Source organism: Puma concolor, chromosome C1, assembly GCF_028749965.1.
Source record: "Puma concolor isolate L17-30 chromosome C1, mPumCon1.1.hap2, whole genome shotgun sequence".
Taxonomy (NCBI): domain Eukaryota; kingdom Metazoa; phylum Chordata; class Mammalia; order Carnivora; family Felidae; genus Puma; species Puma concolor.
In genome coordinates, this window is record NC_141674.1 from 112,074,857 (window position 1) to 112,095,482 (window position 20,626).

The following is a 20,626-nucleotide window of genomic DNA, read 5'->3' on the forward strand; positions in this document are numbered from 1 at the left end:
CCCCCCACCCCCCCCACCCCCCCCAGTGAAGGAAGCCTCAGAATACTTAACATTCCCAGCAGTGGGCAGTGCTGACAACTGATCATGTCAGAAGTTTAGTTGGAAGTTATTTGCCATTCTATAGTCTGTCCCCTCTTGACACTGGCTACCAGCATGCAGTCTTTTCTATTTTGAAAATTTAGACTTACAAAAAAAAGTTGCCAGTATAGCACCCTTTGCTCAGACTGCCCTCATGTTAATGTCTCATCTAACCACAGTGGAAGGACCAGAGCCAGGGGGTTAATGATGATCTAATACTAGGAATTCATCTACTAATCTGACTTGAATTTTGCCAAGTGTCCCATGAGCATCCCGTTTCTAGTCCAGGATCCCATTCAGAATCCCACATGGCATATAGCAGTCCTGTCACCTTCATCTTCAATCTGGAATAGTTCCTCAGTCTTTCCTTGCCACTGCAACACTCTGGCGGGTTATTTTGTAGGACAAACCTCACTGTTTTCTCCTTACTAGACTGAAGTTAAGCATTTTTAGGCAAAAATACTGCAGAAGTGATGTACCCTTCTCAGGATGCCATATCTGCTGGTGTTGATGTGTCTAATTACTGGTCATAATAATTTTGATCATTTGGTAAAACTGGTGTCTTCCTGAGGTTTCTCTGCTACAAAGTTACTGTTTTCCTTTGTAATTAATCAACATCCTGTGGGGAGATACTCTATGAGTATACAAATACCCTGTTTTCTTCATCCTTTTCCTTTTTTTTTTTATAAAATTTTTTTAACGTTTACTTATTTTTGAGACAGAGAGAGACAGAGCATGAACGGGGGAGGGTCAGAGAGAGGGAGACACAGAATCTGAAACAGGCTCCAGGCTCTGAGTGGTCAGCACAGAGCCTGACGCGGGGCTCAAACTCACGGACTGTCAGATCATGACCTGAGTCAAAGTCGGATGCTTAACCGACTGAGCCACCCAGGCGCCCCACTTCATCCTTTTTCCCACTAACTTTAGTATCCCTTGATTCTTGTTTGCAGTGGTTATTACTGTGGTTTTTACCAAATAGTGATTTTTCTATTTCCACTGTTCTTTCTACATTTATTTTTTTTATTTATTTATTTTTTTTTTAATTTTTTTTTTTCAACGTTTATTTATTTTGGGGACAGAGAGAGACAGAGCATGAACGGGGGAGGGGCAGAGAGAGAGGGAGACACAGAATCGGAAACAGGCTCCAGGCTCTGAGCCATCAGCCCAGAGCCCGACGCGGGGCTCGAACTCACGGACCGCGAGATCGTGACCTGGGTGAAGTCGGACGCTTAACCGACTGCGCCACCCAGGCGCCCCTCTTTCTACATTTATTAATGGCAATTCTGCTGTAAAAAGGAACTGTAGCTTTCCCCCATTTATGTAGTCCATTATTATTATTTTTTTAATTGCAAGCCAAACTGTATCCAGCTTTATTAAAGACACTTTTCATAAACAATCATGGTATTTCAGGCAGGACGTGGGGAGACAGTCATTAACAGCATACAACATTCAGACTCCCTTCTTCAATGGACTACCCAAATCAGAACGCCTCTCTGCAACCCTGTGAAGTCTTCATCTGGTGCTCTGAATATCAGAGTGAGGGCTGACATTTCACATCTAGCATGTTGTTTAACAACTTTTCACAAGCCGACCCCGACTTTCAGGAAATGAAATGAAAATGACAGAATTATCAATCTTAAGACCCACAAACTAAAAAAGGAACTCTTTTTTTTTTTTTTCAACGTTTATTTATTTTTGGGACAGAGAGAGACAGAGCATGAACGGGGGAGGGGCAGAGAGAGAGGGAGACACAGAATCGGAAACACGCTCCAGGCTCTGAGCCATCAGCTCAGAGCCTGACGCGGGGCTCGAACTCATGGACCGCGAGATCGTGACCTGGCTGAAGTGGGGCGCTTAACCGACTGTGCCACCCAGGCGCCCCAGAAAGGAACTCTTTTAACGGATACCATCTCCATGGTAACACTGGAAAGTCCAGATTGCCTGACACACTGGGAACCATTGCTTGGGGTCCCATTGAAGTTGAAGGTGGAGAGGGGGAAGAGGGCATAAAAAATGAATTTTAGTTTTTCCACACCACAAGGCGTCTGTGCCAAGGTGGCTTACATGTGTCAACATCAAGGAATCCCTCCTCCCGGGAACCAAGAGGAAGTTTCTCAAAACTAAAAGGGAAAAGTGTTTTTCTTCCTGTATCAATCTAATTTTGGAGGTATTTATTAGTGACATAAGCCTTTCCCCCAAAACAACAATGACGTGTTCTGTGTGCTAACAACATAGCTTTAAAAAAAAGTAAACAAAATTCTGCATTTTTATAAAACTTGGTAAAAAATAGTATTTCAAACTACAGTCGCCAGAAGCACACAGTAATAAAAAATGCACACACGTCACTTGGCATCTCCTAGTCCATTATTTTTATAGCTTTAGGGATAGTGTCTTGAATTTTTATTTCATTCTGTGGGTTATAATCCATTATTACTATTTTTCGCTCAAATTGTACCAGGTTTGGCTATAGAGAGCTCCTCTGAGTTGGCCCTATGGTCTTTGATGTATCTCCATCCTTCTTTGAGCACTTCCTTACTGCTTGGCACAACATGTTCCAGGCTCATTGGGGACTTTTCCTGCCATAGCCCTAGAATCTCTAGGAGCCCCGGTTTGTTACACTGAAGAATGGTATTCAGAAAGCAGGATCTAGGCACAAATCAGATTTAACTTGATTAAATGAAAATGCAAACCTGAACTGGCTTTTGGAACAGCTTTGGAAGGAGAGGGCAAACCGTGCAGGGTCGAGGGGAGAAGGGGGGACACAAACAGATACTGAGGTTGAGAGAGAGCCCAGAGCAGAGTCAGCCAAGGCAGGGAGCTCAATCCTTGGCTGGGAGCACCTGTGGGAAGCATGGCCTCGATGCAAATAAAAGGAAGGATTCAGAAGGACACCATCAACAAAACAAGAAAAGGCAACCTGCTGAATGGGAGAAGATAGTTGCAAATGATATATCCGATAAAGGATTAATATTCAAAGTATATGAGGAACTTATATAACCCAACACCAAAAACCTAAATCATCTGATTAGAAATATACAGAGAACCTGAACAGACATTTCTCCAAAGAAAAATACAGATGACCAACAGACACATGAAAAAGTGTTCAACATCACTCATTATCAGGGAAATGCAAATCAAAACCACAGTGAGCTATCACGGCCTTTCTGAGGCTAAAATCAAGAACACAAGAAACAACAAGTGTTGGCAAAGATGTGGAGAAAAAGGAAGCCTCATGCACAGTTGGTGGAAAGTAAATTGGTGCAGCCGTTGTGGAAAACAGTGTGGAGTTTCCTCAAAAAACTAAAATAGGATTACCAGGGGCATCTGGGTGGCTCAGTCTGTTAAGTGTCTGATTCTTGGTTTCAGCTCGGGCCATAACCTTACATTTCGTGGATTCAAGCCCTCTATCGGGCTCTGCACTGTGAGTGTAGAGCCTGCTTGGGATTCTCTCCCTCTTCCTCTGTCCTTCCCCCGCTTACTCTGTCTCTCTCAAAATGAATAAACTTAAAAAAATTTTTTTTTAAATAGGATTATCATATGCTCCAGTATTTCCACTACTGGGTATTTACCCAAAGAAAATGAAAACACTAATTCAAAAAGATACATGCATCCCTATGTTTATTGTAGCATTATTTACAATAGCCAAGATATGGAAGCATCCCAAGTGTCCATGGATAGATGAATGGATAAAGAAGATGGGGTATATACACAATGGAATATTAGTCAGCCATAAAAAAGAATGAAATCTTGCCATTTGCAACAACATGGATGGATCTAAAGGGTATTATGCCAAGTGAAGGAAGTCAGAGAAAGACAAATAAGATAGATTTTACTTACGTGTGGAATCTAAAAAAACAAACCAAAATACAGGGAACAACTTTATGGTTGCTGGGGGTGGGGTGGGCAAAATGGGTGAAGAGGAGTGGGAGATGCAGACTTCCACTTATGAAATGAATAAATCATGGGAATAACAGGTACAGCGTAGGGAATATCCTCAATGGTCCTGTAACGGTGTGCATGGTGATGGATGGCAGCTACACTTGTGAGCATACATGGGGACTTACAGAATCACCATGTTGTACATCTGAAACTAAAGTAACATGTGTATCAACTACACGTCAATTAAAAACAAGGAACACTGAGTTCCAGGCAGAGCTTGTACACCTGGGGCCTGGAGTTGGGAGGGAGAGGATGACTTTTATTTTCTCCCTTGCATCAGTACTCTTATGAATTTTTTAAAAAGTAGTATAGAAAAGACCTACTTTCCATTTTTTTTTTTCTTTACCAGAGGCTATATGCATCTATTTTCTCACATTGAAGAACAATGCAGGGGATGTGGTTGGACCGTTGCAGTGGGGTTCACGCAGCCGCAATGGGTCTTTGTGGGGGGGCCGGCTGCGTTGGCAGTCCCAAATCCTTGGGTCTCAGAGGGAGTGCGGATTATTTTTTTAAGTTTATTTACTTATTTTGAGAGAAAAGGCATGCCCATGTTTGGGAGGGGCAGAGAGAGACAGAGAGAGAGGGGGTGGGGGAGAGAATCACAAGCAGGCTCCACACTGTCAGCGCAGAGCCCAATGTAGGGCTTGAACCCTACGAACTGTGAGGCCATGACCTGAGCTGAAATCAAGAGTCAGATGCTTAACTGCTTAACCAACTGAGCCACCCGGGCACTGTGGGAGTGTGGCTTTTAAACTCTGTTGCATGTTACCCACTATAAGAAGTACAGTTTACAACATGTCCTAACATATAGACACATATGCAACCTGAAATTTCATGACGCAATATCCATTCCTTGTTATGGATGACGCAAGCTGCTTTCGATTCCTTGCAGGTTATTTCCCGCTAGTTTGATTTCACAACGTACTAAAGAATGGATTGGGACCTGCAGTTTGAAAACCACCCCTCCAGGCCAACCTCTTATCATGTAAATGGAGAAACTTGGCCCTAAGAAGGGAACTGAGTGCCCCAAATGCTATGGCTTTTCAAGATGAACTTTTTACTTATGACATTTACTTATGACTTGTCACACAACGCTACATTTTTATAGCTATTGAGGAAAACAGGTCTGAGTAATGAGAGCAGATTTTTTAAGTGTCAAGAGCTGGATGAAATTAGACTAAGGGTCTTGAACCAGAGACTTCCTGCCCTTATTCAATAGCCCCCAATTCCTAACGTTGGAGACCATAGGCTCTTTGCAATAAATGTTTTGTCCTTCATCAGTCCATTCACCACTGACTCAGCAAAAGCTCTGAGAAGGTAGTAGGCAGAGGCGGGCATGCAAGATGAAGGTGTGAGTGCCTTGTGCTCAGGGTGCTCTCAGTTTCGCTGGGCGGCAGATAGACGAACAGCCCAGCTGAGCAGACAGAGAGGACCTTGCAGTAAGAAGTGTGCCCGGTGCGGGTGGGGCTACTGAGGACAGCATGGGAGCTGTCAGTCTGGTTGGAGGGGGTTGTGACCTAGGAGAGTCACCTTCCTAGGCCTCAGCATCCTCCCCTGTATGGGGAAGGCACGACCTGCATCACCTGCATCGGTGAGCTGTAGTGGGCCCTGGGAGCTCCCAGCACGGGCAGGCCAGGAGGGCCTTAGCAGAGCATGGCAGGGAGGCTGGCAGAATGAGTAGGAGGAGGGGAGAAGGCACTCTTTGGTGGACCCACAGGCCTGAGAGGACCTGCCATGACCCCGAGGTGGGGCAGGTTGAGGATATGGGGCCTGGAGTGCAGGGTGTGATGGGAATGACAAGGAGGGGCCCCATGATGGAGGCTTTTTCTGTCTGCCACCCATTGGAGTCAAAATTTCATCCTATGGCCAACAGGGGCCAGGGATGTGCTCTGAGAAGCGGTATTTGTATGGCGAGATTTGTATCCTTTACACTGACTCCTGTAACCACAGGAGACTGGTGGTGCTTGGAAGATCCTGTAACCACAGAATCTGACACTGTGGTGCTTGGAAGACACGCTGTGAGGTGACCCAGGTATAGAAAAGGGAAGCTGCAGTTTCTATTGCACTGCTGACAGCAAGAGCAGGTGGGCCGAGGCACGAAGGTGGCTTTGTACCCCCCCACACCCACTTGGGGTGCAGGGACTGTGGGCGCTTTTCTAACTAAAGACATGGCCCTGACATCAGAGAGAGTTCTCCAACCCTCTGTGCTGAGAAACTGCCCTGGAGAATCTCACTGGCCTGAGCCTGGGAACTCAGTCCCTGACACTGTCAAGGCACTTGAGCACGACGTGAGGTGCCACAGTGAAAAGACATATAGCACACTGAACTGCACAGACCTGGGTTCGAATTCCACCTCCCCCATGTACAAATTAAGTGACTTTAGGAAAGTTGGTTAATTTTGCCCTGGACTACATATAGTTTCCTCATTGTCCAGTGGAGAGAGGACATAAGTGTGGATGAGTTAATGTGTTTGAAATCTGTTGTAAACCCCCAATGAGCAGTCACTCTTTTTTTTTTTAAGTTTATTTTGAGAGCGCGAGCACACACACATACATGAGTGTGGGGGGGGAGGGGCAGACAGCAAGAGAAAGAATCCCAAGTAGGCTCCACACTGTCAGCACAGACCCCGACACGGGGCTCGAACTCATGAACTGTGAGATCATGCCCTGAACTGAAACCAAGAGTTGGACACTCAACCAGCTGAGCCCCCCAGGCGCCCCAGAAGTCACTCTTAATGTCTCCTTTTACTTTTTAAATTTGTTTTAGAGAGAGAGAGGGCAAGCAGGAGAGGGGGCAGAGGGACACAGAGAGAGAGAATCTTAAGCAGGCTCCATGCTCAGTGCGTGGAGCCCAATGCAGGGCTCAATCCCACGACCCTGGGATCATGACCTGAGCAGAAATCAAGAGTCAGATGCTCAACCAATTGAGCCACCCAGGGGCCCCTCATAGTCTACTTTTAAAGATGAAGAGGCTGGGGCGCCTGGGTGGCGCAGTCGGTTAAGCGTCCGACTTCAGCCAGGTCACGATCTCGCGGTCCGTGAGTTCGAGCCCCGCGTCAGGCTCTGGGCTGATGGCTCAGAGCCTGGAGCGTGTTTCCGATTCTGTGTCTCCCTCTCTCTCTGCCCCTCCCCCGTTCATGCTCTGTCTCTCTCTGTCCCAAAAATAAATAAACGTGGAAAAAAAAATTTAAAAAAAAAAAAAAAAAAAAAAAAGATGAAGAGGCTGAGGTGGGAAGAGTTAAGTGACTTGCCCAAGCATACCCAGCTAGCGGAACCAGGAGCCCCGTGGTGGTCTGGCTGCTGCCCACATTCATTTGAGGAGCTGGTGCTGCTCCAAGCTTTGATTCCACAGCAAGCAGAGCCCTGCCACCTGCACCCAGCCTGAAACCACGTTGCCTGTTAACCTAGTCCTAGGGGCCAGAGCACGGAGCGATGAGTCACTGCAAGCAGCTCCAACAAAGAGACCCCCTCTTCCCTAGCCAGCACACGGGCTGAGCCCTGGTTGCCAAGCAACAAGACATAACATATCTAAATACAGCTAGGTCTCTTGCTGTAACAGTGAGGCCTGTTTCTTGCTTCTCCCTTTCACCCCTCCGCCTTCCTTCCAGTGTCTCCTGGGGCAGTAGGTTTGGTCCTCACGCTAACAGCTTCCAGACCAGAGTGAACGTGGACTGCAGGGTGGATTCCTAGGGGTGGATGCTCTGCCTGGGCGATGAATGGGACAAGGCTGTGCAAGGCAGTGGGGAGGGAGGTGCAGAAGGTGTGGGCGGTGGCAGCAGACAGGATGGGCTTTTACCATTCCAGCCGGGTAAGGGCGGTGGTGGTGCCAGGACATGACTTCCTGACACCGAACCAGGAGGATGGCGGAGGGAGGCTCCTCAGATGGGGGTGCGTGTCCATTTCCTTGGGGCTTCAGCTGTTCCAGGGGCCCCAGGGTGGTGACAGCCTCCTGTGTGGGTCTCGTGGCATCTCTTCTCGAACCTGTGCTTTTTTAATTCCATCTGGTTATTCGGTTTAGCTGCAGAATGTCTTGAGAGGGTGGCTCCCCTGGGAGGGCCCCTTGCCTACACACTGGCCTTGCTTATGCCAAAGACTGTGGACAGGGTAACAGTTATAATTTTAGGACTCCTCTTGTGGTCAGGCAATGAACTTGGTCTTTGCGTATCTATCATCCTATTAACCCTTACAATGACAATGTAATGTATTATTTTTTATCAGTTTTATTAGGTTTGATTTACACACAATAAAAGACACCAATTTTACCTGTACAATTTGGTGAGTTCTGACAAAAGTATAACAATGTTGTAACCAACATCACAGTGTTCACCACAGAACATTTCTGCCACCACTCTGCAGCCAATCCTCTACCCTTGACCTCTGGCAACCACTGACCACTATAGTCTTACCTTTCCTAGACTTTATTTCATTCATTCATTCATTCATTCATTATTTGAGAGGGGGAGGAATGGGGGGGGAGGGACAGGGAGGGAGAGGTAGAGAAAGAGAGGGAAAAAGGGGGAGAGGGAAGGAGAGGGAGAGGAGAAGGGGGAGGGAGAATCTTAAGCAGTCTTCATGCTCAGCATGGAGACCGAGTCAGGGCTTGATCCCAGGACCCTGAGATCATGACCTGAGCCAAAATCAAGAGTCAAATGTTCAACCAACTGAACCAGCAGACTCCCCTCTTAGACTTTCATTTACACGGAATAACAGAACATGTAGTCCTTTGGTGACAGTCTTCTTTCACTTAGCATAATGCTTTTGAAACATTATCATTGTTCTGCTAACCAGTTAATGAATATTTGGGCTGTTTCCATTTTGGAGCTATTATGAAAAAAGCAGTAATGAACATATATGTACAAGACTTTGTGTGGACATGTGTGTTCATTTCTCCAGGAATGGAACTGCTGGTTCATTAAACAGATGAAAGATTGAAGCTCAGAGGGGTTAAGAAACTTGCTTGAGCTCATGCACCTTGGCAGAAATTCACAGCCAACGGCAGGTGGTCGCCCATAGGAAATATGTTTTGTTTTTTAATTTTTATATTTTAATTTTTTATTTTTTAGTTGAAAGTTCTTTGGCCAGTAATTACTGTAGTAGTGTGTATCTGGGCTGGATCCAGGTGTATTCAGGCTCCTGGTATAGGTAGACAGACACTAAGCACAAGTTGCTGAGTACACAGGGGCGTAGGTCACTCTCAGAAAGCATTAGTAGGTGACTTCCAGAAGCCTAAGTGGCAGGGTTGCAGGGTTTTTGTTTTGTAAAGATGTTTGCCAGGCTTCTCCACTGTAAAATTACTATTTTCTCTTTCTAATTAATTACTCGAGAGGGGAGACTTTGAGAGGAAGCATCCTGCTCCTCATCAAGCTTTCATCCACTGGTCTGAACATCCATTATGAATTTCCTGACTCCACCATTCCTTTTACATTTGTCATTGGCATTTTCCTATTAGGGAGAGCTTTCCCTTCTTCCCCATTTATGTTTAGATCAGTATGCCTCATGGATTATTTTATTATATGGGAGATAATCCATAATTATCACTGTTTTAATGTTTAACATGTCCCAGATTTGACCAAATTCAGTCTCTTGAAGCTGGCTCCTATGTCCTTTTAACACATGCACAATGTCCCAGGCTTTCGTACTTCTGTGGCAGCCCCGGTCCCTTTTAGTGGAGAATGGCATTCAGAAACCAAGAATGGGGTGCTAGAGATACTCGTTATTGCTGGGCTGTCCCACTTACAGGCCTCCTCAGGCTACAGGGTTTCAAGGCAGTGGGGCTGGGTCAAAGGCAGGGCCATGACACTGGACTTGTGAGAGCTCAGCAAAACTGGGCATCAACATCAAGGGAATCTACAGTAGATGCCAGGATGGGGAAACCCAGCCAAGTCAACCAGTCAATCAGTTTCTCTGCTCAGAAATATGTCTATAAATTTCATAAATTTAAAAACCTCTGGGGCAGGGGGAGGTAACACCTTTCAGCTTTTCTTCCTTTGGTGTGAATAACTTCCAGGGCAGAGAACATGAGAAGCTGGTTCTTAAGGAAGGTGGTGGAGGGTCAGGGAGAATGAGGGCAGGCATGGCAGGGGAAGAGTCTAAGGACTCTGGATGGTACACTGTGTCTCCAGTGGTGACAGAAAATTGCCCAAGTTCTCCTGCCACAAACCCTGTGCTATGCCCAAGGCTGATGGACCAGCTGGCTCACAAGAATCTGAGCCTTGAGTGAACTCCAGAATTAGAGGTGGGGGCTCATAACGTGGGACCACCATCTCAGAATTGGTCTCCCTGAAAATAACTACCTTCTGGTTGTTTTGGGGTACCCTCCATTCTGAAGTGGCTGCTGGTCTTACTGGGCAGGTGCGGTGCTAGGCCTCTCATGGGCAGCAGGTGGGGACAAGCCTGCCTGTTTGCAGTGGCTTTCTTTTCTTTTTTGAGAGAGAAGGAGCATGTGTGCAGGCACACAAGAGGGGTGGGGGAGCACAAGTTGGGGAGGGTCAGAGAGAGAGGGAGAGAGAATCCTAAGCAAGACCAACATGGGGCTCGATCTCACAACCACGAGGTCATGACCTGAACCAAATCTAAGAGGCAGACTCTTAACTGACCAAGCCACCCCGGTGTCCCTCCAATGGTCTCCACATGACTTGTCCCACTGGTGTCTCTCAGAATCCTGGGGCAGGATGCTCTTTTCTGTCTTCTAGATGAGGACACTGAGCAAGCCAGGCCAAGAGGAGCAGGCATCAGTCCCTGCCAACTCTAGTATTCATAGTTTAGCCTGGCCAGAGCCACCAGACCTGGCCATAGCAGGGTGGCCACTGAAGGCACAGGGAACCCCACGGAGACCGGTCTGAGCAACCTCAGCAGTCTGGAGGGGCTGAGGAGTCAGTGGCACTGCTGCCTTTCAGGATGCTGAACCTTGTCCAGTGCAGCTTCAGACAGGCTGGCCTATGGTGAAGAACCAGACCTTCAGATGAAGGACGTCAACCGTTTGAGCAGACTTGCGGGAACCAGCTGTGGAAGGAGCTATACCACACTGGACTGATGGGTGTGGTGAGCCAGAAGGATGAAGGTGACTAACTCCTCACCGGTGTCTGCCGGTGAGTACCTGGGGGAGGGGAGGGTCCCGCAAACCAGTTCTGAGAGCAGACTGGGAAGGCCTGGAGGGAAGGAAGCCAGTGGTGTCACCACTGGTCAGGCTGAACCTGGAGGGCAGAGCCCCAGTGCTGGGAGAGGCAGCTGAAGGAAAGGCAGGGAGTGGTGCCCTGTGGCATTAGGCAATCAGGGAGGGGCTCTGGGACCTGGCTTTAGGGAGGGATCCTGAGACACCAGGCACTCGGCAGGGCTGGACGCATGACCTCCACTCAGGCCTGCTCCATGAGGAGTCCCAGCAACCTGGTGACAGCAATCCCACCTTTCTTTGCTACTTTTTCCTTATATGCAGATGAGAATAATAATTCTGCTGACCTGTCTTTCTCAGGATGTTTGCGAAAAACACCTAATAAAACATGGTGCAGAGAGACAAGGAAAAAGAGGAATGGGAAGAGAAGAAAATATAAACAGGATAAAGGGAAGAAACAAGACACAAAGATCAGAAGCAAGGGTTGACCATTAGGGGGTGCTGCAGGGGGTAGAGGTCACCAGGAGGCCCCAAGCAAAAGGCCAACTTCTAAAAAACTGATTATTGTCAACAATTTGATATTTTAAAGGTGTATCTTTACTATAGTCTTAGAACGCACTAATTCAGAAAACCCATGTGATTTAAACATCTCTTGGTCCTTTTCCAAAACAGGAAGTTCTCCCCCAATGGCAACCCATAATTTCCCCATATCATGGAAAGTGAGCTGGGACAAGGGCTAAGGGAATGTGAAAGGAATGAGTTGCACTTCTCAGATTTCCCTTAGCATCGGTATCTCATGTGATCTCTCATCCTGCCATAAACACCACGGGCAAAAAGAAATCCCTAACTGTTCTCTTGCAGCCAAGAAGCTGTCCTTAGCTCTCTATCCATTATATGAACATCTTTCACTGAAAAAAAAAAAAATTAGAGGGGTGCCTGGGTGGCTCAATCGGTTAAGTGTCTGACTCTTGATTTTGGCTCAGGTCATGATCTCACAGTTTGTGAGACTGAGCCCCATGTCCAGCTCTGTGCTGATGGCACGGAGCCTGCCTGGTATTCTCTCCCCCATCTCTCTCTGCCCCTCCCCCGGTCATGCTCTCTCTCTCTCTCTCTCTCTCTCGGAAATAAATAAACTTAAAAAAATTAGAACAAGTTAAAATTTAAGTATACATACCAGCTATCAAATTTATGTTTGTAATTAAAGCAGAAAATAAAGTAAAACTACCATAAAATCTATCTAAAAACTTACCTAAAAACAAAAAAATACCAGCACAACAAAGATCTATGCAGGGAGGAAAGACTGAAGGAAACAGCTATAGAAGGAACGAGAGGGTTTTCTTCCTTGTGTTTCCCACATTTTCCATTAATATGCGTAACATAATGAGAAAATATATGACAAACATAATTTTAAAGAAATATACCCAATAGCAACTGATAAAGGAAAGAATTAGGAATGACCAAGATCACAGAAAATTCAAGACCAACCTCTGTGGGAAATCTTGTCATAGGACCTCTTTCCAAGGCTTTTGGAAAGCTTTTTGGGCAATCCACAACAGCTGAAATCCCAGAAATGACTTTTCTTTGCTTGCAGAAGCACTGTGGACTTTTTATCAGGAGATTTACTTTACTAATATTACATTTTGCTTTTTGACAGAGCAAAGTGAGTGTCCACCCCAGGGGATCATGATGACAATAATAAAAATTAAAAAAAAAAAATAACAGACTTACCATGGATCATTTATATAGCACACGGTCCTTCTCTGGCTCCCTAAATCCCAACTTTTCATGTGCTTCTCAGGGAAGACAGGATTAGCTGCTATGCAACAGCCATCCATCCCTCAGCTCCCTGGTAACCTCTAGCCTGGGTTTGTGGCCAGACATGGTCTGGCAGTGTGCCCAGCCCTGGGGCACACCTCATGTGGGCTGTCCACATTATGGTAATGCTGATTCCTTTGCAGACACAGAAATGGAGCTGGCTCAGCTCTGGTCAATGAAATGCTCCTAGGACTAGGTTCAGCTACCAGTGACAGTGACTTACCCCTTTCTTATGTGAAAGTACAGAGTCCTGTGGTTCAGACCAGGATGGGGGTTCTGCTTCCACCAGTTCTTTGCACGGCCCCCTTGTTCTCCTTCTTCAAGATGATCTGTAAGGTATTCCAGGATGGAGAAAGGGATGAAGGCAGAGGGATCAAAGGGGTCAAAGCAGTAGACTCTTGAGGAAGGGTCTCTCAAGAAAGTTCTTGGATGGACACTTCCACTGATTTCCCTTTTACTAGTATTTAGTTATATGACCACATTTAGTTGCAAGGGAGGTTGGGAAATAAACCCTTTATTATTGGGGGGGGGCGTCTATTGCTCAGCTAAAATTCAATTGCCATGGAAAGAGGAGAATGAATTTGGGGGCACCATTAGCAGATTGTTAGCAAGAACAAAAGGGGTACTCTGCTGGAGGGCTGACGTGAGATTGTCCTTGATGAAGAGAATCCCAAACACATCTAGCCTCAGATTTTGGTTTCTAATGTTATTCTCCAATAGAAGGAAACAGGGCTCCTTGGAGAATGGCTGATTCTAGGACTGGGGCAAGAAACATTCAGGATGAGTCTGGCACATCTGGTAATGCCAGAAAGTTAGGAAGTAACTTAAATAATGTTATATTGGATTACAACCTAAAGTATAAAATAAACATCTGTGAGCCCATATTAATATAAATAAATGATTGAATAGGTAATAACTGAGGGAGAAGAGACACAGTTTCCATGGAGAATTCCAAGGAATTTATGTAGATATTCTGCACTCTAGGAGGTGAAGCATAACTCTCCACTCCTTAGGTGGGAGCACAGTGATTTCATTTCAGAGAATACAACATAGAAGTTGGGGGGCGGGGGGGAAGAATAGAGAAACCTGGAAATGAGGCTTCAAACAGGCAATCAAGGTCAACCTTAACCTTTATAAATCATGTTGATGACAGGCTGTGATGAGAAGGGCACTTTACCCCTGTGATCTTCATCCCCAAATTCAAACCTTACTTTAATCATAAGAAACACATAAGACAAACCACAGTGGAGAAATATTCTACAAAATATCTGACCACTACTTCTCAGAACTGTGAAGGTCATCAAAAACAAGGGACATTGTAACCAAGCGGAGGCTAAGGAGACAGGAGGACTAAGTGTAATGGGGGATCCTGGATGGCATTCTGACACAGAAAAGGGACATTAGGTAAAAATTATGGAAATCTGAATAAAGTATGGATTTTAGTTAACAATAAGGTATTAATATTGGTTCCCTAATCTGAAAAATGTATCAAATATTAATAATTGGGGAAATTGGGTGGGGCATATCTGGGAGCTGTCTGTACTATCCGCTCAATCTGTCTGTAAATCTAAACCTGTTTCCAAAGTTAAAAGCTGAGAGAGAAAGAGGGAGAGAGAATATGAATCCTTTCCCTTTCCTGAGTAGGAGGCCAAGATATTTGGAGGTGAGGGAGTCATCTTATGACTGTAGACATGACAATCACAGCCATAACCAATTATGGACCACTCTATTGGGTTTTTGTTATATAAAAAAATAAACTTCACTGTTGAAGCTGTTTTGGGCCAGGTGTCTTGTTCCTTGCAGCTGAATGCATCCCAACTGACACTCCTCAGGTCACTTTCACAGCCACTGCTGTAGTTTAGACCTTTATCTCCTTACTTAGGATTGTTAGCCTGCTTGAGCACTCTTCCTTCCTCATTTGGTTGCTCTCTTCCTCCTCTGGATTTACCCACTGGCTGCATCTCTCCAAACACCCTGAGGCCAGCAATTCTTGCCCTTTCCAGGACAAGGGCTGTTCTTCCAAGCTTGTGCAGACTTGAGTCCTTCTGCCCGGAATGCCCATTCCTCCCTCCTCCATTCCAGCAAATAGCTACCCAGATGCAAGTTTCAGCTCACCGTGTGTGATGGGCAGGATTCTCCTATGTCCCTGAAGATCCACAGGTAAACATGACCTGCGTGGTAAACATGGCCTGGTACTGTGACTATAATGAGTCGTACCCCTATGATTAGATTGATTTCTAAGAACAGATTATCTTGCAGGGCCTGACCGAATCATATGAACTTTTAAAAAGCAGATAGTTTTCTCTGGCTGGTAACAAAAGAGGAAGTCAGAGATTCAACACGTGAGGGGGATTTGATTTTCAAGAAATTCTCTGTTGCTGGCGTTGAGGATGGAGGGGTCCCATGGCAAGGAATGCTGGTGGGCTCTAGAAGCTGATAGCAGGCCCTGGATGAATGCCTGGGAGGAAATGGGGGCCTCAATCCCACAACCACAAGGAACTGACTTCTGACAACAAGAATGAAGACGGAAACAGGTCTTCCCCCAGAGCCTCCAGATAAGAACTCAGCCCAGCTGATATCCTGATTTCAGCCTCATGATACCGAACACAGAACCCAGCCATGATGCTGTGCAAACTCTGACCTAGAGAGCTGTGAACTAATAGTAAATAGGTGCCACTAAGTCTGAGGCAGTTTATTATGCAGCAGTAGAAAACGAACACACCATGCCTCCTCTCTGAAGTCTTCCCTCATTCCTTATATACACCTGTGATGTCCTCCTCTCTGCTGCTGGGGCACCTCATACACAGCTCTGCTACAGGGCAAGTTGCTAAGTATTATACTGATCCACTTAGGGATCTGCCCTCATCACACAATTCCAGAGTTCCCGAGAAGTGGTGGAAACTACAACTTTATCACTGCAATCTCAGGCACAGAGCAGAAAGGCAAAAAATACTGATTAAATGAGGATTTCATCAAGAAAAAACCCCCCCAGGATCCCTAATTTGTAATCATATACACTAAAATTGCCAAAGGTACCAAAGATTTAATGTCTAAGCCAGAGAAAAACTCACCAATGTAAAGAGAGAATGGAGAAAAAAGGTTAATATTCATGTAGGGTGTTTCTAAGGAACCAGATGTGAATGAAGTCCCCAGGTAAGTAGGTGAGGGAAGAAGTAAGCAGAAGTATGAGGAAAAATCTCTACATTACTTAGTAAACAGGTATTTATTGAATGTCTGCTATGTGGTCAGGCCAGGAAGTGTGGAAAACAATACAGGATTTAAACCCTGCTCTCAAAAATACTGAAAGCCTCCTTTCTGTGGCATACCATGCTTAGAATGTTAGAACCAAAACGAATTTTAAAGACTTTGATTTTATGCATACTTAAGCTTAAAAATCCTCTACTTTTTTTTAATGTTTATTTTTGAGAGGGGAGGGGGCAGAGAGAGAGGGAGACACAGAATCCGAAGCAGGCTCCAGGCTCTGAGCAATCAGTACAGAGCCGATGCGGGGCTCCAACACAGGAACCGTGAGATCATGACCTGAGCTGAAGTCTGACATTTAACTGACTGAGCCACCCAGGTGCCCCCAGAATCCTCTACTTTTTAAACAAGTGGGAGCAAATGGATTTTCTATTGAGCTCCGTAGTTTTGAGGTCTTTTGGTATTGGCCCTTCTTTGCGATGGCTGCCTAATTCTCTGCAGGACAGACGAACCATTCATTATCAGCTTAGCCTGATAGTCATTTAGGTTGTTCGGAGGTTTTCACTATTACAAACATCTGTCCAGTAGCAACTAAGCTCCCGCGCCTTTTACATCTCTGTGAAAGGGTCTATAATGACAATTCCAGGAAGGGGACCCAGATATTTTATGACACCACACCCTCTCCCGCAGTCCCTGCCCCACGGACGCAGGCTCCCTTGAGCAGCGAGGGCCTCCTGAGTTGGGGCAGTTGCCTACCTCTGGGCCTAGCGGGTGCAGCTCCCATCTCTCTCCGGGAGTGGAAATGTGGTCTGGAATAGGCAGGAAGGAGGTGGACTCCATAACGTACCCAGAAGCCAAGTAGATGCAGAGCGAGGTTAAAAAAAAAAAAAAAGGCACAGGAAGTTGTTAAGGGGTACTTGAGAAAGAAGAGAGGGGGTGGAAAAGATGCTTTCTGGTTCAGGGTGGCGTAGGCTAAAATCAGTCGGAATACATACAGGTTATTCACTCGCGATTAATTTGTTTTATCCTGTGGGCGATGGGGAACGAGGGAAGGATTCAGTGAAAGAGAGTTAGGTTTCAGATTCTGCCACTTGATCTAGGGGTGAGTGTCAATTCATCTCTCTGGGTTGTTTCCACATCTGTTAAAACTGGGGAAGTAGTATTTGCTGGGCCGACCCTAGAACGGTGACAGGAACTAAACAGAGAACAGCTGTAAAACTTAAAAGGCCGATCTCCGGGGAGGGGGTGGTGGTGGTGGTGGTTTACAGTTAGCTAACAAGCCGACAGTAATATCTAAAGTGCTTCAGAAAACAATTCTGCAGTGAAGTCTGAAAATTAAGAGGCAGATGGCTTTTCGCCTGCAAACGACATGCCACAGACTGAGTCGGTCGCAGCCTCTCCTTGCCCTGCTGCTCAGCGCCTGGCTCAAAGCCCACGCAGGAAACCCTCGCCCGGGTTTGCTTGGAAGTCTCGGGCGCCGAGGACTCCCGGAGGCGAAGGATGACGACGCGCGTGCGCGTGCGCGTGCGCGGCGCACCCCGCTCGGAGAAGGCGGCGGTGATCTAGGGGCGGGGCTGGCGCTGGGGCTGACCCGGACTGGGAATCCCCGCAATGCCTAACGGGTGGGGGCAGCGGAGCGTGCGTGGGCGCAGCCAGCCAGTGCGCAGGCGCGGGCACGCTCCCCTTGGCCTCCGCGCGGCGCTGTAGGCTGGGCGCGCGCCCGCGGCGGGTTCCGTTCCTGGCGGGCGGAGGGTTGTGCGCGCAGGAGCGAGCCGGCCGTGACGTGCGCCGCGCTACGCCCGACGTCACGGGTCCGTGTGTAGTGGCGGCCCGGCTACCCTCAACGGCGGCGCCTGACGAAGGTGGTGCGGTCGCTGGGTGCGGCGTTCAGGGGTCGCGCGGCGTGCGGCGACAACCACGATTAGGACGACGATCGGGAGGCCGGGCACTTCCAGCCGCGGAGTCGCCGCTCCCGCCCCTTCTCCGGCCTCTGGCGGCGCCCGGCCCACGGCTTCCTCCTTTCCAGCCCAGCTTCGCGCGGGCCTCGGGGCCGCGGCGGCGAGAAGTACCTAAGGGCGCCGAGAGGCCCCGGCCGGCCGCGACGTTCCACGCGCCCGCCATCCCGCCCGGCGTGGGCTCCATGTGAAGGAGAGACTCGGCCCGCACCACACTCCTCGCGCGCCCCTCCGGCCCCCGGGGGCCCGCGGCCTCCCCCGACCGGGGGGGGGGGCGCGGTGACAGGCCGCGCGGGGGCGGAGGGGCGGGCTCGGAGGCAGCGGCGGCCCCTCCTCGGGCCTGCGGCTCCCTACGTCCCCGCGGAGCGGCCGGTACGTGCCTGTGTATGTGTGGGGAGGGGGCCGCGGGAAGGGGGCCGCAGCCTGCCTGTGAGCAGCTCCCCGGGCGGGGGGTTTCGCTGGGTGGTGGTCCCGCTCCAATTGGGCAGATCTCGGGGTCCCTGTATCCTGTCCTGGATCCCAGATCTGAGCGAAGTAGACTGCTGAGCTGGGTAGCTGTCAGACATGTACTCTGCAGGGATTTTAGAAGCAAGAGTGCATCTGGTCCCTTGGGAGAATCAGATATGTGCAGTAAGCGAAAAAGTGCTTGCCTTTGCACTGTCACATTGTGATTCTCTTTTGATTGGGGTTGATTCTTCCTTCTCGCTTTAGCTAGCACTAACTGCGCCGGGCAGTTGTCTTGCATTGTCTGACTTGGTCTTCTCAGCACAATGAGGTTGGTAGTGTCTCCCCATTTTACAGATAAAAGAATTGAGTCTCAGGGAGCTAGGGAATTTGCCCAAGGTCATGCAACTGGTAATCTGGGAAGCCTTGATTCCACTATGATGTCTTTTCCGTAGGAGTGTATTTTTGTGTCTTGAAAAAAAAAATATGTGAGGAAAATGAGAAGAGCTGGAGAGTTTCTTCCTGGGAGTAATGTAGTTTACTTGCCCCTAACGTAGGCTGTTCGATGTGTTTTGCTGCAACCTAGCCAAATCATTTTATTGCTTTTAAATAATTACTTTTAAAAAGGCGCTGGGCACCTTCCCGTTTTTTTGCGGTAGGATTGAACAGAAAACAAATTTCACTCTTCTTAAGAGGAAATATAGTGAAGACTATTTGATACATATTAGAAGATGATAATTAAAAAAAGAAAATTGGTAACATTGCATGTTTCTTGAAAAGTTACAATGTTACTTGTGCAGTTTGTTCTTGACAAATACGGGGAACTCGCACTTGGGTTATTAGCTTGAGATTTCCTTATTGCAAAACTTGTTGCTGAATTATGTGGCAATGGCTGAACATACTTAGTAATTGGTGCAGTCTTATGCAATATTTCTGAGTTGAGTGTCAAAATTCAGTGTGTAGAATATCATAGAAACTTGTAATGGTGTGATTTTTTCCCCCTTTCCTTTGTATGTGGTGACTGATCAATGTTTATAAACTAAAAATTCTCATTTTAGCATTGGCCTGTATTATTTCTTTGATTATGGTTGGTGAATAAGAAAAGAGCCTTTACGTTTCTCTTTACAGAGCAAATATTGATAAATTCCTTTGGGTAGTTGAAGCTTCACGCACAGTTGCGAATGTTTGAGAAATGTACTGATGCCCAATTACAGTACTCTGTAATTTTATCCAGTGTATTTTCAGTTTGAAAAAATTTGTAGTTGAATGATTTTGTATTGTCTGTAGAGAAAAAGTTAAATTATAGAGTTGACAGTGGTTGGTTCATAAATTGAATTGTTATTTGGTTAAAATATAAACTATGTTGAGTCCTGTTGAATTATGTTGAGTGTGAGATCATTATAGAATCGTTATCTAGCTGTGATATCCATGTGTCTCTTTTGAAAGACTAGTTGTTAAAGGCTTATTTTTAAAAATTGGATTACATTATGTACTCAATCTTTTAAGCAGTGGTTTAGATGAATCTTTCATTTTTAGTTCACCTTACTGCTACCAAAGCGGTAAACTATTTAATAGTTGCTGTATTAAACTGCAGTCATGTTTGATTCTTGACAGTTGCCACAGCTTTGATTTCAGGTTGATCTTTTCTCCCCTTCTAGAATTGGAGTTCACCGGGCTCCTCAACACACTCCCCCAACTTTTTATTATGAAAGTTTCAAGCATATGAGAAATTGCTAATCGTGAACATCCATACCATGACCCTTTAGATTCAATATTTGTTGACATCTTGCTGTATTTGCTTTATCTATAAATATGTGTGTATTATTTTTGGCTCAGCCACTTGAAACTAAGCTGTAAACATTATGGCACTTTCCACCTAAATATGTCAGCATACATTTCCAAAGATGGACATTTCCTTACATAGCCAAAATACTATTACTGTCACTTTTTTTAGTTCATATTTTCTAATTAATAATTAGTTGATAGTTTCTTATTGGTAGTTCCTTAATGTAATCTAACATCATCCATATTTAAATCTATTTATACTGACTGGTCTTTTATGGTGTTTTACACCTAGCCACACCAAA

At 46.4% G+C, this 20,626-nt stretch overlaps 1 protein-coding gene and 1 long non-coding RNA gene across 2 annotated transcripts in view; one reads left to right on the plus strand and one right to left on the minus strand.

Moving 5' to 3' along the window:
• Positions 1-1,968: 1,968 nt before the first annotated feature.
• On the minus strand, positions 1,969-17,015 carry LOC147578391 (uncharacterized). Its single transcript, XR_015255149.1, has 3 exons — positions 16,897-17,015; positions 13,163-13,268; positions 1,969-2,724 (listed from the first exon to the last, which is right to left on the minus strand). It is a non-coding gene; the product is annotated as an uncharacterized LOC147578391 (long non-coding RNA).
• An 851-nt stretch (positions 17,016-17,866) lies between these two features.
• Positions 17,867-20,626, plus strand: part of MAP3K2 (mitogen-activated protein kinase kinase kinase 2) — a 105,350-nt gene continuing 102,590 nt past the window's right edge. The window contains exon 1 of the mRNA XM_086718327.1: positions 17,867-18,467. The gene's annotated coding sequence lies outside the window, so the exon portion shown is untranslated. The remainder of the gene's footprint in view (positions 18,468-20,626) is intronic.